The sequence below is a fragment of the Buteo buteo genome, chromosome 1, assembly GCF_964188355.1.
Source record: "Buteo buteo chromosome 1, bButBut1.hap1.1, whole genome shotgun sequence".
NCBI lineage: Eukaryota > Metazoa > Chordata > Aves > Accipitriformes > Accipitridae > Buteo > Buteo buteo.
In genome coordinates this window covers 82628783-82642880 of record NC_134171.1, presented here as the reverse complement: position 1 = coordinate 82642880, position 14098 = coordinate 82628783, and the positions used below count along the sequence as shown (strand labels likewise).

The window sequence follows — 14098 nt, the reverse complement described above, 5'->3', positions numbered from 1 at the left end:
CCACATCAGCCCCCCCCTTTTTAAAAGCCTGCCTCTTCTCTTTGCTCCCCATGCCTTGTACTTTTCACCTGAAGACCTTCTGAGCCCAAAGTCTTTTCTAAGAGGTTATGCAAAGCGTTTGGGGACTTATTCAGATTGATTTGAACATTAATATACTGAGATGTGCCCTGGAAAGCATACCCGTATCTTAGCTGCATTCAGACAAACCCCACAACTCATTTTTACAGCCTGAGTCAAAGCTTGCTGAAATTAATGGAAGGATTTCTGTTGATTTTAGTAATTTTACTGCCTTCAGTAATTTTGACTGCCTTTTAATGGCTTTGAGATTGAGACCATCAGGAATGAGTTGAATATTTCCTTGTTTACCCTTGATGTTTATGGCATGTAGCTACGTTAGTAGCTGAATTAGGGCTAATTTTCAATATACTTAGAGCTTGGATTGATAAATTCTGGGGCCAAGTCTTTAATCCTTTTCTGGAAAATTTTTCCTTATTACTTAGTAAAGTTGTCTGGATGGTTTTATTGCAGTAGTAATGATGACCATTAGTATGTATTGATGTTTGTGGAAAACATATAATACCATCAGTCCATTTCCCAGCTTGTGCCATAAGATTCAGCAAACAGATACCTGTAGAAACATACAGATACTTATCTTGCTGAAGCATATAAATTCACCTTTAAATAGAAAAGCAGTGGTCAGCTATGATCTACCTGTATCTCAGGAAGGATTGAGTAAGTCATGTATTGCCTTGAGGTGGTGAAATGTATGGGTGGATTATTTATTCCAGATGGTATTAAAGTAGTTTCTTCTCAGGAGAGTTGATTATTTTCAGTGATTTTTTTTTTTTTTTTTTTTTTTTAAGAACCATGCGTCAAACAGCAACTCTAACTTCTGACTGCCTATCATCAATTCTTTTGTATTTCACTTTATGCCATTGTCAAGACCCAGGGATATATTTCCCCTGCTGTAGTCCATAGTGAAGCATCAGAGCTCATCAGTGTTCCATCACATGTGGCACTGAAGCATCTTGCTTCTTTTTGAAGGCATTATTAAACTTGCAAGATATGGCAGTAGCATGATTTTACTGAAGGTTGTTGGAGCTCTGGTTAATGATCAGTAAGAAGAAAGCTGGAATTAGATGCCAGCAAGCACATTGATCAAATGAGACATTATTTTCCTGGAAATTCAGTTCTTCTGTTGCCTAGTGTAGTATTGTCATTTTAAGTATTGGCACTGAGGTCAATATGTGAACGATTAGTTTTTCCAGCAGTAAGGACAGTCTGTATAAATTTGTAACAAACATTAACATTAAGATTAGCGTGACATGATAACTTTAAGGTTAGCGTGAGTGAAATATGAATGGAAACGTATAGGGGTGTGGTGGTAAACACCAGAAACAATTGTGACAAGAAAATAAGGGTTCAAAGAATAGCCTCTATTGGTAATGCAGCAAAATGGAAAAAACGTGCTATTTAAGTCCAGGCCAGAAGGACTGTGCTGTGAAGAGCCCGCTGCAAAGATCACTTGGCCCCAGAAGACCCTGCATCCATTGACTGCAGGATAGCAAAAGAGTTGCTGCAAATCCTATCTGCTGCTCCTTTTCCTGTTAGCTCACCAAGAGAACAGGCCTACATTTTAGACAGAAAAAAGGAAAACCAGACAACAAGCAGCAATGCTTTGACTTAGATGTATGGAAGCTAAAGTAAGCAGGATTCTTACCACCCTGTGACGAGTGTTTGATCTCTCCGAAGCTTGTTCACTGTCACCAATCAAGAGGTATGGGTAGCTGCCCTCCCTTGTCCTGCGTTGCAGGTGATGCTGTCCAGACTGCTCTGCACACCCACCTTGGTGCTTGTGAAGATGTGAGTGTAAGACTGCAAGTGAATGAAATTTGTAAGAAAATGAATAGGAGTGGTAAAACAAACGTACTTAAAGGTTTTTTAAAATAAGTATCAGGTTCTCCCTTCATAGCCCACAGAGTTCTGTTTCACTAGTTTCCTACAAGGCTCCCAGTGTTGCTGGAAATAAGGATGAGGTTTTGGAAAATCAGGCTGTGTGATTGTTTCTAAAATACAAACTGAGGTGCACGTTTATTGTGCCTGAATTTGCAAATTCCGATGCTACCTTGTTATGTCATACAAAGCCCCCAACCTGTGAAAGGTTTAGTGTGACTGTTTTGAGTTTTTTTTTTTTCACACAGTCAGAAGGTGACTTCAGCAAAATTGTTATGCTGTTCTGCATTGCTGAAAGCCTTCATCAGAGTTTTTGGTGTGCAGATGTTGCAGTCGTAAGGGTAATCTAAAATGTGGTACGTAAAGGTAGTGCTCCAAGGACAACAGGGAGGGCACATTAATTGTGAGAAGCTTTTGCAACAGCTTGACTTATGACAGAGATTTCATTTTAAGAAAGACAATGACCTTCTCAATACAGGAGTAATGTCAAAGGATACAGATGATGTTATTGGATGCTTGTGCTAACTGAGAATAAGACTTGGGTTTTATTGTAGCTCTGTGTCATGGTGTAACCCCAGCCAGCAATTAAGCCCCACGCTCCCCCCTTGTGGGATGTGGGAGAGAATTGGAAGAGTAAAAGCAAAAAAACTTGTGGGTTGAAATAAAGATAGTTTAAGTAGTAATGCAAAAGCCGTGCACGCAAGCAAAGCAAAAAAAGAATTCGTTCACCACTTCCCATCGGCAGTTCCCGTGTTCAGCCATCCCCAGGAAAGCAGGGCTCCATCACGTGTAACCGTTACTTGGGAAGACAAATGCCACCACTCCAAAGGTCCCCCCTCTCTTCCCCCAGCTTTATACGCTGAGCATGATGTCCTATGGTCTGGAACATCCCTTGGGTCAGTTGGGATCAGCTGTCCCGGCTGTGTCCCCTCCCAACTTCTTGTGCCCTCCCAGCCTCCTTGCTGCTGAGGTGGGCTGAGAAGCAGAAAAGGCCTTGACTCTGGGTAGGCACTGCTCAGTAGTAACTAAAACATCCCTGTGTTATCAGCGTTGTTTTCGGCACAAATCCAAAACATAGCCCCGTGCTAGCTACTCTGAAGAAAATTAACTTTATGCCACTCAAAACCAGCACACTCTGACATGTTTTCCTGTGATCTATGTCCAGAATGTCAATCTCCCGTTGGCTGCGGTTGAGAGTAGCGGGAAGGGCAATGCTATGTGAAGGCAGCTGTTAGCATTACTTGAGTGTGGAGGGGACGAGCTCTAGAGCTGCCCTGGGGCTGCATTTGCAGAGTGAGGTTCTGATGCAGAAGAACTACAAAGAAAATTCTGGGTGCGGAAAACCCTTACAAATAATTGTAGGGATTATTTGCAGGCAGTGGTACCCGGCGTGACTGTAAGGAATGAAAAACTCTCTTAGGCAAATAAATTAGCATACCAGTAACTTTACTGACAAATGAGTAAATTTCTATTCTGAAGAGAGTGCTGCCATTTATGAATGTGATTGTATGGCAAAACTCACTCTACAGTCTTTGCTTTCAGAGCAGCAGAGAGAGTGTATGTTTCAGTGTGTTTCAAAAAACTCTGAAGACCTTAGCAGGAAATTTCAGTATGATCCCTTCCCTCTTTCAGATTTCTTTTTAAAAGCATTGTTTCATTTTTGATCTCATAAATACAACTATAAATATAAATATTTGTGCTGTTACTCATAGGTATTGCTGAACAAAATTTTAAAGTTCCAATTTAATTACATTTTGTCTTACAAACATTTCAGAACAGAGGTGGAGGAAACATACTTTCTTTACATTGATCTCATTCAGCATCTGTTAAAGTTGACATGAATTTTCAGGTTTGGCCACAAACTAGGTTCAAATGATTGCTGAAGTCCTTTGTCCACTCCATGTGCAACGTGTCACTCCATGTAGTGCTCAGTGAATTTTTTTCTTAGGTTGTTAAATGCCTTCAGTGTATCTGTCTGCTCGAATAAAGAAATATTTCTTCATTGTTCTAAATGAAGAAATGTTTCTCTAGCCTCTGGGAATTTACTAACTGCAGAGGTTTCACAACTGGGTTGCTGGCACGTAATATAGTATCAGTGAAATAAAATGGAGACCCACAGAAGAAAAAAATTATGGGAAGGTTTTCAGGAAAATAAGTTGAAATTCAGAAAGGAACAACTCTAGGAAAAGAACTCCATTTTGTTTCTAAAAAACAAACAGGGTTTTTGTCAGCAACTCTCTGTTCTTTAGACGTTATTTTGAAAATAAGGTTTATCATTCTCTTTACGTTATCTCTTCTCTTGATATTTTTAACGAATATGCCTAAAATCTCGTCTCGCTTGACTTGGCTGCTAGCCAAGTATTTAGTTCAGAATTTATTCAAGCCTTTGTCCTTGTGCCAGTTGCTTTGTTACCCTGTGCAGGTGCTGGATTTCCTGATAGCAGGCATAACAGCAGGTGGTAGCGGTCTGGGCATCGGTGACCACACTGCCAAAATTAATGAGCAGCGGCTCCACAACCCAGCAGCAGCTTCCCCGCTCACCTTTTCAGTCTTTAGTAGAAGAGGTTCCCTTCCCCCACCTTGTCCCATGTCTTTTATAAGATGACCTTTATAAATGTGAGATCTCTGCTAATTTCTGTGTGTTTGATGCCAGGTGTTGATGTATGCATTTTTATACAGGTCATGAAATTTTACGTCATTGATGTAAAGCACGCTAGTTGTAAGTTCAGCATTCGTTCTGAGTATGAGAAACATAGACATAACATTTAGACATTATGCTTAATTGTTCTTTAGCGATCTTGATGTGTACAGAAACAACAGTAAAACTACTAGCAGTATTAAGTTATTCGGTTTGTATAATGGATGTGTCTCTGGCAACAGCGTAATGTTAAAGATTTCCTCTTAAGATGTAGGTGCTTTCCATTTTGCAATAGTTATATTAACAAGGAGGAATTGTCAAGGAGACAGAACAGCGTGATGGCTTTTGTTACTTGAAGTTTCACTCGGTCTCTAAAATCAGGGTTTGATCTAATATGATGCTGAGCACTTGCTTTCCCGCTGAGAATACAAAGTTGTGGATTAGTTTTCAAACATATATTGGGATAAGGGCTTAATTGCCCACATCCCTCTTGGCATGTATATCAACTGTTCATAGAAAGCAGCGAGCATCCAGCAGGGAATGAAAGAGTTCTTGGGTTTCAGGGACATGAGCAAATATGATATTAAAAATGTATGTGTGGTTTCTCTCACCTTTTCAAGGCTTTGGTGTTAACCTTATATGCAGGACAAATTGCAGAGCTCTCTCAGCTGCTAGGGCAGTGCCTCCAGCTACAAATATTTTGAAGAGATGTCTTTTATTATCCTAAACAGTTAGTTCAGAAGGGACAGAAAAAAGTTGCAGACTGTCACAGATGAGACCACCTCTCATTCAGTGCTGTGCTGTCACAGGGATAGCCTGTGAGTAATTTTACATCTGTAACATTCTAGCTAATTATCAGAATTTATGTTCTCTTGTGATGAAATATTTTAAAAATATCTCATTTTGGTTTAGAATATAAAGAAGAAATTAAAAAATGATGCCTTATGTAATAAATTTTCAGAAGACTTTAGATATGGGAACTCAAAGCTCTTGTTTCCTTCTGGCAGTTAGTGACTGAGAGGGAGCAGGAACCATGTCTGAATTGACCTCTGGGTTTGGAAATCAAAATTCCCAGGACTCCAGACAGCCAAAAGAGAGTAGCCTGAAGGTAGGAACTGCAGGTACCTGGGCTGAACAACAACCATAGGAGATAGGAAAGAAATGAGCAAGATTTGCCATTTTTTGAGTAGTAATCAGTATAAATGGGACTTCTTTGGCAGGGAAATTCCCAGCCAGCTCTGTGTATAACCCCTTTGACTATATATACAGGTAAAGCACTTAAAACCACCTGTGCTTTCATGTTTAGTTTTAATATTTTTGCTGAGTCTGGGTAGAACTTACTTGCCACCTTGGCAATAAGGACTTGGCTGAAGCAGACATGATAGTGAGTTGCATTTGAAGGGAAGCTGACAGATAAGGCTTAACCAGAAGACTGACGACTTCCTCAGAGTTTGATATTTGGGAATAATTTCATTCTGACACTAGAAATAGGAACTTGCTGATGAAATCTGCAGGGCTGAGAAGGGTTGAATGCGGGAAGAATGAATAGTGCTCAAGAAGCGTTATAGAAGAGGGATGAAAGGTACTAGTACAAAATATCAGATCATTCAGTTGTGGCCTAATAAAGTTTTCTGCTACAGTCTTGGATCTTGATGTTTTGGAAGCCAAAGACGAGAAGGACCTTGATGCAATATAGTTGGTTGCAGGATAAAGATGAGCCACAAATTTGGAATAGCCAGAAAAAGACAATTCGATGGTAATATCAAGTGTAGCCTTTTCAGTAGAGATCATGAATGTCAGTGTTGGTGTATAAAACACTGCTGACTTCTCATCTGTAAGAATATGCAAAATATGATAACCCAGACTTTACAAAGATGATCTCAAACTGGAACGGGGCAGAAAAGGCCATTGAGGGGGCTTGGGAAAAGGAGCCTGTTTTGTAAGAGATGAAAACATTGGCACAGACAGCAAATGGATATACATTTTCTGTGGTTAAGTTTAGGCCTGAAGTCACAGTGTTTGTAACCATTTGAGTAATGAGCTTTTGGAGGAACTCTCTGCTAAGAGAGTAGGGGCAAGTAAGTTCTTTATTTTAGCATGGAGTTAAATTAATGTATGGCTAGGAGTGGATGATGTGTTGCTTGCGGTATCAAGAGGCTGGACCTGAGGACCAAAGACACCCCGTGTGTGTGAAGTCAGAAATTTCCTGGGAACAAATAGATTAGAGCAGATCTCCCTGACTAGAAGACCTATTGTACTTTTTGTTTTGGCTGTGGGCAGCTGTTGTAGGCAATAGAGTGCCTTTTTTTTTTTTCTTCCTTTTTTTTTTTTCAGGTTAATCAGGAGACCGAATTCCTTCATGTCTGTTGAGTCTGGATAGTATCAAAAGGAAATGTCTTTATAGGTCAACCACTTGAGATAAAGGCCTTAATCCATGCTATAACCCAATATAGTTGAGGTCGTCTTCCTTTCCTACCTTTGCTGGTATTTTTGTTTGACAGGGTATCCTTGCCAGTCTTTTTTACTTTGTTTTGTTTTCCTCAGTCTATCAGAAATCCTTTAGCAAGAGGTTTGTTTGTTTGTTTGTTTGTTTTTCCCCTTCATTCTGAGGGGCAAAGTTGCCTGTAGTTCTGCCCCCCCTCCCCCCCAAGGGTTTTTTATGTTGAGGTATACTAGTAGCATTTGAAAAACATTTCTATTGCACCGGTCATTTTCTAGGCACAGCGACTACCTAACACTTAGTCCTGCTTCTCTTTGCAAAAAGCCTGTTCAGAAGTACTTTAACAGAATACTTGTATTTCTGTCACAGATTTGCAAAATCCAATCTTTACAGGCCTAAAAAGTGAAGTCCCAATCACTGTCATTATGGAAAGTCTGCCTTTTAAATAAATTTTAAATTATATAGGCTCTCTTTCTATTGAGTGTTTTACTTTGGATTTTGAAATGCAGGAGGGAAAAGCTGGGGTGAATAGAAAAATTAAATGAAGCTGGGTTCATCTGGGTAGAGTCCTAACACATACCTGCTGCGTGGCACTCGTGGCTGCTGCGATGCTGGTGGCCGTTGCTTTGTTCTCTGTGCCTGCCAAGGCCAGGCCTGCTCCAGAAAATCTCCTCAGAAAAGAGGGATCGTATCATCTGTATTGATCCAAGTGCATGTTTTTCTACATTTGGTATTACATTTCAAGTTGTTTGGACTCACAGTGTTCAGAATAATACTGCCTGCTATTTTTCAAAATCCCTTTCTTCTTCTGTTGAGAAGAGGTGCCTGTGTCTGGGGCAGGTCTAGAATTTCAGCTCTTCCATAACGAGCGATATAATTTCAGTAGTGCTCAATTAAGTCAGGTGGTGTTTTATTTGATAGTATGCCAAACAGGGCAAATAGCATTTGAATTAATTTGGATTGCTGCTTTAAAAAAGAGGAAGGCTATAAAACAGCATGGTATTTTATTTCTTTTGGTATTTAATGAGTAGATGGTTTGAAATGTATCTAATTCTCTCTCGGGGTCACTAGTTTTCTTTATTTCTGTATTGCAGCCAGCAAGATGTTATTGTTCGGAGTAGCTTAGGCATGACTTTTCAGCTTCTTATCGTCTACTCTGTATTTGCCTTTGTGTATTAATTTGAAACCCTATACATATTTAATTCTCATGGTTTACATTAAAAAAAAAAAAGTAATTCATATTTAAAAGGCCTAAGAGAGTTTTCAGAAGGGTTTATATCAGCTTAGCTACATTTATTTAAATATTCCCTGGTAGCTCAATTGGCACACATTTATGTGTGTACATCACCTCAGAAATGTATTGCTGAAGATGCTGAGAATACTAGGTAAGGGTAACCTGCTAATCACACCAAGTTTAAAGGATATTATGTCATGGAGAGTTTTCTTAAATCCCAGGCTGTAGTCTTTTAATTCCCTTTGGTAAAATGATATTTAAGTGATTTTGCTATGCCATTTTAGCATGAGTAATGGTGTTTTTAAAGTGTATCTTGGAGATAAACTCTATTATTTGATAATGGCTTTCATAGTGCGGTATGAACATGCTGATTTTGGTTGTTATTTGGAGACAAGAAGTGGAGAGATTGGCTTTGGATAACTGTAATGAAAGTTACAAAGAGGGAAGACCAAGGAATGTTCAGAAATAATTAACAGCTTTCCTAAAATACTTGCTTAGTGGGGATGGCAGGGGTGTGTGTGCTTTTTTCCTGTAGGCGATTTGGTTCAAGAGATTTCTGCAGCTCACCTACTTTAAGATCTTGTGCCATTTAAAACCACTGTTGTAAAATACGCACCCGTTATTTCTGTATAACTGTCCAAACAGTGTATCAAGCCTTCCAAAGGGTGTCAAGAGGGAAGCAGTGTCTTCATTTCCAAGGTGAAGAATTCAGTGACAGAGCCTGAGGTCATGGCTTAGCAAAATGTTGAGTTTTAGTCTCAGCTTGAAAACATATTGGGGTACACACCTACCTAAATGCTTTGCTGAAGTACGGCAGAGCAGCTCCGAGCTGAATTTGTTATAAATTAGCACCAGAATCATACAAGAAACCTGTAGCAGCTTTGGAAGTGGAATTCAAACCATCTCAGTTTGATCAGCCTCACTGTGAATTAATCCCAAGGCTGGTCGTCTTCCAAACTGTAGGCTTCTCACAGGGGAAAAGAGTTCTGGGAGTTTCATAGAGCTAAAATCACGCCCACGTGTATGACTACTTCCTAAACCCTGTGACCAGCAAGCAGAGCGGAACCTCCATTTGGAATGGACGGCCTGGGAAATTTCATTGCCTTGTGTCTGATTTTGGTAGCTGTTATGAGCAGGATCAGATCTATTCACCTGCCTCATAGAATAGCTTATAAATTTAGGGCGAAAGCGCTCTCCCACACAGCATCAAAGGGTATCGCCATCAATAGCTCTCTGATGAAACCTCAAGGTGCTTATTTACTCTTAGAACTTGCTGTGGGAATGGTGACATACAACGATGATGTATTTGGTCTCATTTTGCGTTCCCTGGATGCTGCAAGACGTGTTTTGTTTGCTACCCTGTGACAACTCCCGAGGCACGGGCTGTTGTAGAAGACAAAACAGAAGAGAAAACGTAATGGTTTTCTCTGAATGCTTATTTTATTGCTTGTGAAAAAAGGACAAAGTTTAGGGTGATAAATATTCAAGTTAAGGCTTTATGATTACTAATTACTAGGAAGAGCAGTTAAGTAAATAAATCTCAGTGACAGGTATGAAAAATTTATACGGCCTGTGGGATGACTGTGCTTTGTCAAGAAGGACTGTCACCGAACTCAATAAGAATTTTGCCTAATAAAAAAGACTAAAAGATCAGATCTAAAACATCTAAGTATTAGCATAATAATGCAAATTTGAAATCCAGTCTAGACATTTTTATAAAACAACAAATCAGGTTCAGTGAACTTTAGACCATTGCTGTACAGCAAAATTGGCTTCCTCCTCCAAACGTATTTTCAGATATCGTGTCCTCATAAATCTAAATTGCTAGCAGATTTTGAGAGCACTTAACTAGAGAAGCTAGATAAATATTGGGAAAATAGAGCAAATAGAGCATCCAAAAGGGAGCAGTTTAAAATATTTCTGTTGCAGAAATTAGTAAATAATTCACTAATAGAAAATAATTAGTTCTGCTAAGAAGAGTTGTTGTGCAAAGGTAGGCATTCAAAGCAAAATTTTTAAGTTCTGTCACAACCAGGTCTCAAAACAATATACCTCAAACTCAAGTTTCCTCTTTAAGAATTGTAAGTTTCTTTTGCTTTCCCCATAGGTACCCGGTTGCATGTAATTGTCATCACTGGAGTTCTATAAAAATTTGCTGGTTTGGATGAGTGGCAACCATGTGGGCTCAACGCACTTGCATGCATGTATTTCATCAGTGTTTGTGTGTGTGGTTTTTATCTTGAATTTTAACTTGGGAGCGTAGTGAATATGGTGGAATATTGCTTGCTGTTGGCAAAAACATTATTGCTGTGAACAAGGCACTGTCTTCCTTCTACACATAAAAGCATTAAATGCAGAAGGGAGAAGCCAGCAGAAAAGAGCTGCTATGTGATCAGAATGGGTATTGGTGAGCTTTACAATTCAAACCTTTCTTGGCAACATGGAAAAACACCACGTGAGAAGGTGCACCTCCAAGGGAAAACAATATTAACGTGCCTTTCGAGGAGGTAGTTAAGACGAATAGAGAACAATCATTAAGGGGAACCGGTTTGAGTGAGAGTTGGAAAACACTTCTGGGAAGAGCAGTGATTTCAAAGCCTGTTATCTCATAGAAAATTCATCGGAGTATGAAGGTTTTATAATTACGAACAAGACAGGTAAACAGTCTTATATGGTGGTCCAAATGGAAGTTCTAGTTCCAATACAGAGAAGGGTATTCAGTTTTTATACAACTTTATATAGTTCTGCCTGTGTGGCTGTTAAGATTATTTTGGCTCTTTGAGATTTATGTGGATTTCTGTCAATGCTGTGTTCAGCACCTCTGAACATTAAGTCTATGGAGCCCTAATTTTTGAAGGGGTGGAAAATAATTTGTCAAGAAATGCAGTGGAGAGGAGATTCTAAGGGGGTGTACTAGTGTAAGCTACTTCATACTGGATTCTGCATCTGACACCTTTCTCCAGCGTACAGCATGTGAGATGCACCAACATCCCCTTGTGTTGGTAGCAGGATGGAAAGGGAGCTGAAGAATAAATCTGCATGTTGCACCTTACTTTGTATCTTGGGTCTCCATTTCTCCCTCCCTTAATAATATACAATTGTAATGTTAATGTTAAAAGTATAACTTTGTAGCAGAAGATTTTTGTATATATTCGGTCTTATCTGCAAGTTCCTAAATCCATGTCTTGCTTTCACTGTGGTGATGTCCGGAGGGGACGCTCCCATCTGCTCCGACTGTGGAGCACAGTTACCCATAGGTCCATGGATGTTGGATGTCAGTCCTAGCCTTAGTGCTCTTGCCTTTAGCACTGTTTAAACCATCCTTCATGTTATTATGAAAGCATGTGCTTGTATTTTTTAAATTACTATCTTTAAAAGGATAAAATAGTGATGGTAGGTTACTGCACAAACATTACCAATTAAAGCTAGAAGACAGCAATTCTCAAAAGCAAACCGTCTTGTGAATTCTGAGCAGTAAATGTTTTAGCAAAATATTTATGGAAAATCGAATACTTTCTGTTGTTCTAGAAATTACAATTAAATAGCCCTTAAAAGAAGCTGTTCTCCTATGACCGGCTATGCGCAGTGCATAACTTCGTGGCATATCAAATCTACTGTGAATTTATAGCCTGGCAGGCAATCTATCTTGCAAATGAATTTAATTACTGGCCACAAACTACTATTTGCACAGATTTTATTGACCTCAGTTGGAGCTGAAGATGCTCACCTTCAGTTAAGGCAGCCGGTGCGTGCTGTGGCTGGGAGGAACTCTGCCATGCCAGGGCAGAGGCGTATGTGGGGAGGGCTTGTTTCTTTGTTGTTCTGTTTGTATTCCTTAACATGAACATTGGCAAAACATCAAATAAACAGAGCTCTTGCCCACACTGGGCCGTCAAGCCTTTCAGTCTCTCTCCTATGGATTCGGCAGCAGCTGTTTCTTTCCTGCATCCCTGTGAGCTGCTTCATGGGAAATGCTGGATCTGTGGGGCTACTACCCACTGCCTGAGGGTAGCTGGCTGAGGCATTTCAGCTTTTAAAGAAGCATCTCTCTCAGCTATGTGGCTTACTGAGATAAATTTTAAGGCATTTTAATAACGTGAACAGAATTCTGTGCTCGTTTTTGCAAGCAACAAATAATTTTGTATAATTTGACTCAAGCAAAATTTAAGGCTCATTTTTCAGAATAGGAAGACCGACTATATTGCTAGGCTTTTTAAAACAGTAACCCGTTGCAAACTAATGAACCTCTGCAGCTGACTTTGTTATACCCTCTGTGTTTCAACAAAGGGGCCAGAGTATGTTAATAAAGTGATCGTCCGTTTTATGCTGCAGGGCAAAAGCCACTTTAGATGGCACCAAAATTCACCTGACAGAAAATGATAGTTGGTGTGTGAAAGACACCAGTCCCCATTTTGCAATCCGTGTAACACAGAACTTCCAATGTTCTGACTGGAAATAAAGGCGGGGGGGGAAGACAGAAATGTTAAATTAATTTCTTCCTTTGTCTTATCTAAGATACTTTCTGTGTTGTATGTTAATTTTCTTGAAACAAGTGTCCAAATCAAAGGCAGATCTTCATAACTAAGATGTACACTGCAATTAGCATATCTGCAGCAGGCTTAGAATTTTTCCCTCTGATTATTTTCAGAGGAAGGCTTTTTATGTAAAACTAGGCAATGCTTTTGAAGAGACAAATGGAGTAAGAAGATATGTGTGTTTTGTATTTGTGTTGGAAATATCAACTAATACAATTAATAGATGACTGCGTAAACACTACCAATTAGAGCAGAAGAATATATGAAATCTGTATCATGGGGAAGAGTGTCCGTGTAGTGCCGTATTTCTGTATCATCTGTTCTGGTAGAAAACCAGAAAAACTCCACTGAGATTAGTAGAATTATTGATTGATGTGTGCTTGTTTTAAAGAAACTTTTTTGTGTAATTTTGCCCAGTTCTGATTTTTGAAGTTTAAACTAGCAGTGGACAAGTAGCTAAGATAAACCTGTAGAAGCTCTTGAGAAATCACCTTATGGACTCAGGGTTTTGGCAATATGATGAATAGGGCAAATCTGATTCCATCCCCTCCTCTTATAACTGATGGAGCTCCCCGCCAACGTTTTACCTTCCAAGCTGCTGAAATTTCTGCAAACTCGTACTTTTTACTGAGGCTCTCGCTGTGGTTTCTGACATTGACCCTGTTCAGCCTTGAATCTGTGCCCATAAATTACATGGGGGGATCCCTGCCCAGAAATACAAAACCATATTCCAAGTTAGCACAACAGGACAATACGTGCTTTCTGAGTGTTATCTTCCTTTGCTGCTACTGCGTAGTTTCAGCCGCTTTGAAATATCTTCCTTCAACAGTGGCACAATTTGAGGGCTGTTGTTTTTGCCCACAGAAATCCTCTGTTGTAGGTCTTCATGTTCATTAAGAAGCCCTTGTGGTGTGCAACAGTTGCATCTCTGGTGGATTTATTAATCTTATCCCTTTTGTTTTCTTTGCTCAGTTCTGAAACAAAGGTTGGGTGCTAGTTCCTGGGAACAAGAACCGTTTTTTTGCAAAACTTTCCCTTTGAAATACTTTTAAGCTAGCAATTTTGTTCTAAATTGCAGTTTTACTGAGTAGGTTAATCCACTCAAGAAGCATGGTTATTTTTCCTGTTCTGTATTTAACTGGTATTTTGGACTTTGGTGTTTCTAGATAAACAGGACTTTCTGTAGCTAATACAGGGTTATTACCTTTCAAATGATGTGGAGGAATGGTACAGCCCTGTATTTTTCCTATGCCAAAAAAGCTTTGACTTACTCTCTGAAGGTTCAGAATTTCTGTATG

The 14098-nt window shown here is 39.5% G+C and overlaps 1 protein-coding gene across 3 annotated transcripts in view; it reads left to right on the top strand.

Annotated features, from left to right (window-relative positions):
* Positions 1–14098, top strand: part of ANK2 (ankyrin 2) — a 381291-nt gene that overhangs the window by 139764 nt on the left and 227429 nt on the right. The window lies entirely within an intron of this gene.